The 4,748-nt window shown below is 50.6% G+C and overlaps 2 long non-coding RNA genes across 4 annotated transcripts; both read left to right on the top strand.

Moving 5' to 3' along the window:
- Positions 1-285: 285 nt before the first annotated feature.
- On the top strand, positions 286-1,334 carry LOC127028783 (uncharacterized). 3 transcript variants are annotated; one of them, XR_007768075.1, is made up of 3 exons: positions 286-315; positions 540-603; positions 1,269-1,334. It is a non-coding gene; the product is annotated as an uncharacterized LOC127028783 (long non-coding RNA). The 3 variants fall into 3 exon arrangements; XR_007768074.1 differs by having other exon boundaries at positions 1,279-1,324; XR_007768076.1 differs by lacking the exon at positions 286-315 and adding an exon at positions 400-444 and having other exon boundaries at positions 1,279-1,324.
- Positions 1,335-1,422: 88 nt separating this feature from the next.
- On the top strand, positions 1,423-1,810 carry LOC127028784 (uncharacterized). The gene is made up of 3 exons (XR_007768077.1): positions 1,423-1,458; positions 1,545-1,598; positions 1,707-1,810. It is a non-coding gene; the product is annotated as an uncharacterized LOC127028784 (long non-coding RNA).
- Positions 1,811-4,748: the final 2,938 nt, after the last annotated feature.

Raw genomic sequence — 4,748 nt, 5'->3', positions numbered from 1 at the left:
GCCATACCATATGTTATTCAGGTCTTGATGTTCCCATGGTTGTTTTTGTGTTAGGCCAGCACATCGGTAGCTATACCGAGGGTCTTGTGTGCCTCCACTCGTCAGCATAATGCGAACTACTTTTGTGTTTTTAATGGCGGGCTGTTGTTGGAATCTAGATGGTATTCCTAAATGGAAACAAGACCGCTGGAATTGTTAAGCTGTTGATCAGCAGCCGGGTGACATGTTCGATATTGTTTTTGCAGATGCAGCGGGACGAGCTGTGTGCCAAAGGGCAACAGAGGAGAGGAGAGGCGAGCGGAGCGCTGTAAGAAGGTGAGGCGGTGAGTAGTGTTGGAGGGAAGATGCGACTAGTGGCTTATGACTAGCTTCTAGGTTTTGGGTTACTTTTTGTATTTTGAAGGTGCAAAGTGGGATATCGGCACCAGAGCTGATTCGGGCAAGGTGAGCCATGTCTGGTGGGCTGAAGGAGCAGTTATTTTTCAGGTGTTGTAGCGTTGGTGAAGTTAGAAGCATCCCTTGCCATTTGTGTTTTACAGGTGATACCCGAGCCTCGACGTGGCAACCTGTAAACAGCAGAGGCGGTGCGGGCGAGCGGCCAAGGTAAAGGAGTGGGAGATGGGAATCAGTGCGGACAGGCCGTGGTTTTGGGCAATATCTCAGTGTCGTGGTTTAACCCCAGTCAGCAGCCAAGGACCACACAGCCACTCCCTCACTCCCTGTCATCCCCCCCAACTTGCTCCTGGTGGGATGGGGAGGGAAAGAAGGCAGAACTCATGGGTTGAGATAAGAACAGCTTAATAACTAAAGTAAAATATAATACTAACAATAATAATAATAATAATAATGAAAAGGAATATAACAAAAAAAGGAGGGGGGGGGAAGGAAAAAAGAACCCAGTGATGCACAATGCAATTGCTCACCACCTGCTGACCGATGCCAGAGCTGGGATCGCGCCTCCCGGCCAGCTCCCCCCTGTTTATATACTGGGTGTGACGTTCCATGCTATGGAATACCCCTTTGGCTAGTTCGGGTCAGCTGCCCCGGCTATGCTCCCTCCCAGCTTCTTGCACACCTGCTTGCTGGCAGAGCATGGGAAACTGAAAAGTCCTTGGCTTAAGATAAGCGCTACTTAGGAACAACTAAAACATCAGGGCGTTATCAACAGTATTCTCACACTAAATCCAAAACACACACTGTAGCAGCTACTAAGAGAGTTAACTGTCCCAGCCGAAACCAGGACACTCAGCATGTGTCTTTTGCTTTAGTTTTTTTCAGATGCTGCAAGAGGCTCAGAGGGGCGAAGCCGCATGCTGATGAGCGGTCCGAGAAGGTGAGGCGGTTGTTGGCCGGGTCCGTGTCTAATAGCAAAGTATTATATGGCAACTCGGTTAAGCATTTCTCTTTGGTCTTGCAGGTGCCCTGCGGGCAGCCTTTGGAATTGGATGAGCATTTGAGGTGAGCTGGGGTAGCAGAGAGGAGGAGCATGGGGCCGGTCACTTCTCACAAGCGCAACGGTAGCTTTCTGTCTTGTGGTGTCTTAGGTGCCACAAGCGATGATGGCCGCTGCATCCGAGACTGGAATTCCTGCGGAGCAGGTGAGTGGAAGGCCACATTGCTTTTGAGGAGGAGGGCGTTGTGGAAGAGGTCTGTGTCGACCGACAGGATGCTTACTGCTGGCACTGGTGGGGTTTTTTTTTTGGCAGGTGATGAAGAGGAGCCTGGCAACTGGAGGAATATGTTGGTTTGCTGATGTGGCTTTTGTCGAGGATGGATTCAGACCCCCGGCCCTCTGACAGCTAAGTTGAGGGAGCAGGGATGGGGAGCGGTCCCCGTGGGGAGGGGGCGAGGTCAGGTACTGCAGGGAGGGGTTTTGAAGTTAGCGTAGGGGAGAAGGCTGTCCAGGAACAGTTCCTTTTGGGCAGCTAAAGGAAGCAAGTTACTTCTTGGTACGATGCTAGCGTGTGCCGGGCAGGGCAGTTCCAGCCTGTGTCTGTCTTGGTGTGTTTGTGTAGTCTGTCTTCTGTGTCTGAGACCTTTCTTGGGTCTCGATGTCGTCATCGCTTTTTGCGCTCAAGGAGCGCAGCATGCGCCTCGGGTGCCATCCTTAGGGTCTCGAATGCCCGTACTCATCGGCATAGTGCCAATCGGGTGTTGCTTTTCTTGCGTTGTGAGCTTAAAGCGCGGATCGTCTTTGGAAGCTTCCGGTCGGTCCCCTCTTTGCGGCGGCGTTCCGGGCTGTGTCAGCAGCTCTGTTCTCTAGCCATCCCTTGTCACGGACCGGGACGACTTCTCTGCATCCTCACGTTCTTAGGTCTTGAAGCCAGGCTGCTTGCGCATCCGTCATCTCTGTTTTGCCAGTAACTTCTTTTAACGGGCCGTTATGTTCAACTCTTTTTCTGGGGCTGCCGTAGAGTCTCCTCGCCTCGCTGTTGCGCCCCTGTAGGTCTTCGTGCCCGACAGAGTCTCCTGTCTGGGAGTCATTCTTCTCGCCGAGAGTTTTCTCTCGTCTTTGAATCGCATTGTTTGTAGCGTTCTGCGTAGTGTCGGTCCGTGTGTGTTTGGCGCGGAGCTGCCCTGCCCAGGGGTGTGGAGTCAGGGGTAGGTGGAATAGCGAAAAGAGTCTACGGTTAATATGTTGATATGCCTCGACCATTTAGGCGACGGTTGTACAGTCATCTCGGATGGAGTAGCTGTCGGCAGACTGTGCGAACGGTCATTTCAGTAGCGTTTTATGGAGACGATTGGAGCCTTCTGGGAGGGGCTGTTCAGCAGTAGGGAAGCAGATTGAATCTCACAGGGGTGAAGGCTGGTATGTGTGGGGCTTAAAGTTTGGTCTGGTTTTTGTTTTTTTGTGTTTTTTTTGTTTTTTTTTGTTTTTTTGGTTTTTTGGTTTTTTGTTTTTTTGTTTTTTTTTTGTTTTTTTTTTTTTTTTTGTTTTTTTGTTTTTTTTTGTTTTTTTGTTTTTTTGTTTTTTTTGTTTTTTTGTTTTTTTTGTTTTTTTGTTTTTTTGTTTTTTGTTTTTTTTGTTTTTTTGTTTTTTTTTGTTTTTTTTTAATGGCAAGCTGTAGCTGGACTCTAGATGGTATTCCTAAATAGAAACAAGACCTCTGGAATGGTTAAGCTACTGATCGGCATCTGGGTGACTTGTTTAATAATTTTTTTTTTTTTTCAGATGCAGAGGGACAAGAGACGCACCAAAGAGCAACGGAGGAGAGTTGAGCACCGTGAGAAGGTAGGTCGGCGTGTGGTGTTGGAGGGAAGATGGGACTGGTGGCTATATGACTACATTATGGTGCGTGGTCTGTTGTTGTGTGGGGGGGGGGGGGTTTGTTTTTTTTTTTTTTTTTGGAAGGTGCGAAGCGATGAACAAAGCAGGATATCGGCACCGGAGCTGACTCGGGCAAGGTGAGCAATGTCTAGTGGGCTGAAGTAGCGGTTATTTTTCAGGTGTCATAGTGTTGGTGAAGTTGTAAGCATCATTTGTTTGTGTTTCACAGGTGGTACCTGAGCGTCAACGTGCCAGCCCAAAGCGACGGAGGCCAGGCGGGCGAGCGGCCCAGGTATAGGAGAGGGTAAGAGGAATTGCTGCGGCCAGGCTGTGGTTTCAGGCAGTATCTCAGCATGTGCATCTTTCTTTTTTTCTTTTTTTCAGGTGCCGTACGCAGCCTCAGAGGGGCGAAGCCGTGTGCCGGTGACCGGTCTGAGAAGGTGAGGCGGTTGTGGGCCGGGTTGGCGTCTAGTAGCACACTACTGTATGGCAGCTCAGTTACACGTTTCTCTCTGGTTTTTCAGGCACCGTGCGGGCTGCCTTTGGAATTGGACGTGCAGTTGAGGTGAGCTGGGGTAGGAGTGAGGAGGAGCGCGGGGCCGGTGACTTCTCCCAAGCGCAACAGTAACGCTTTTTTTTCTCGGTCTCTTAGGTGCCACAAGCGATGATGGCTGCAGCGTACAACTCTGGAACGAGCAGGTGAGCAGAATGCCACGGCGCATTCGAGAAGGGGGGTGTTGTGGAAGAGGCTGGCATTGATCGATGTGATGCTTACTGCTGGCACTATTTGGTTTTTTATTGCAGATGAAGAAGAGGAACATGGTGACTGTAGGAACCTCCCAGTTAGCTGATACGGGTGTGGCTTTTTTGTCGAGGATGGATTCAGACCCCCGGCCCTCTGACAGCTAAGTTGAGGGAGCAGGGATGGGGAGCGGTCCCCGTGGGGAGGGGGCGAGGTCAGGAACTGCAGGGAGGGGTTTTGAAGTTAGCGTAGGGGAGAGGGCTGTCCAGGAACAGTTCCTTTTGGGCAGCTAAAGGAAGCAGGTTACTTCTCGGTACGATGCTAGCGTGTGCCGGGCAGGGCAGTTCCAGCCTGTGTCTGTGTTGCTGTGTTGTTTGTGTAGTCTGTCTTCTGTGTCTTAGACCTTCCTCAGGTCTTGATGTCCTCTTCTCGCTCAAGGAGCACGGCATGCGCCTCGGGTGCCATCCCTAGGGTCTCGAATGCCCGTACTCATCGGCATAGTGCCAATCGGGTGCCGCTTTTCTTGCGTAACAAATGTAAAGTGTGGATCGGTCTTGTTTCTTGGCAGCTTCCGGTTGGTCCTCTTTTGCTCTCTTGTTCTAGGCTGTGTCAGCAGCTCTGTTCTCTAGCCATCCGTTTTCATGGACCGGGGCTTCTTCCCTGCGTCCTCACATTCTTAGGTCTTGAAGCCAGGCTGCTTGCGCATCCATCATCTTCGTTTTGACAGCAACTTCT

The sequence above is a fragment of the Gymnogyps californianus genome, unplaced genomic scaffold, assembly GCF_018139145.2.
Source record: "Gymnogyps californianus isolate 813 unplaced genomic scaffold, ASM1813914v2 HiC_scaffold_424, whole genome shotgun sequence".
Lineage (NCBI taxonomy): Eukaryota > Metazoa > Chordata > Aves > Accipitriformes > Cathartidae > Gymnogyps > Gymnogyps californianus.
Note: the sequence above shows the minus strand (reverse complement) of the source record. Positions and strands in the feature narration are given on the sequence as shown.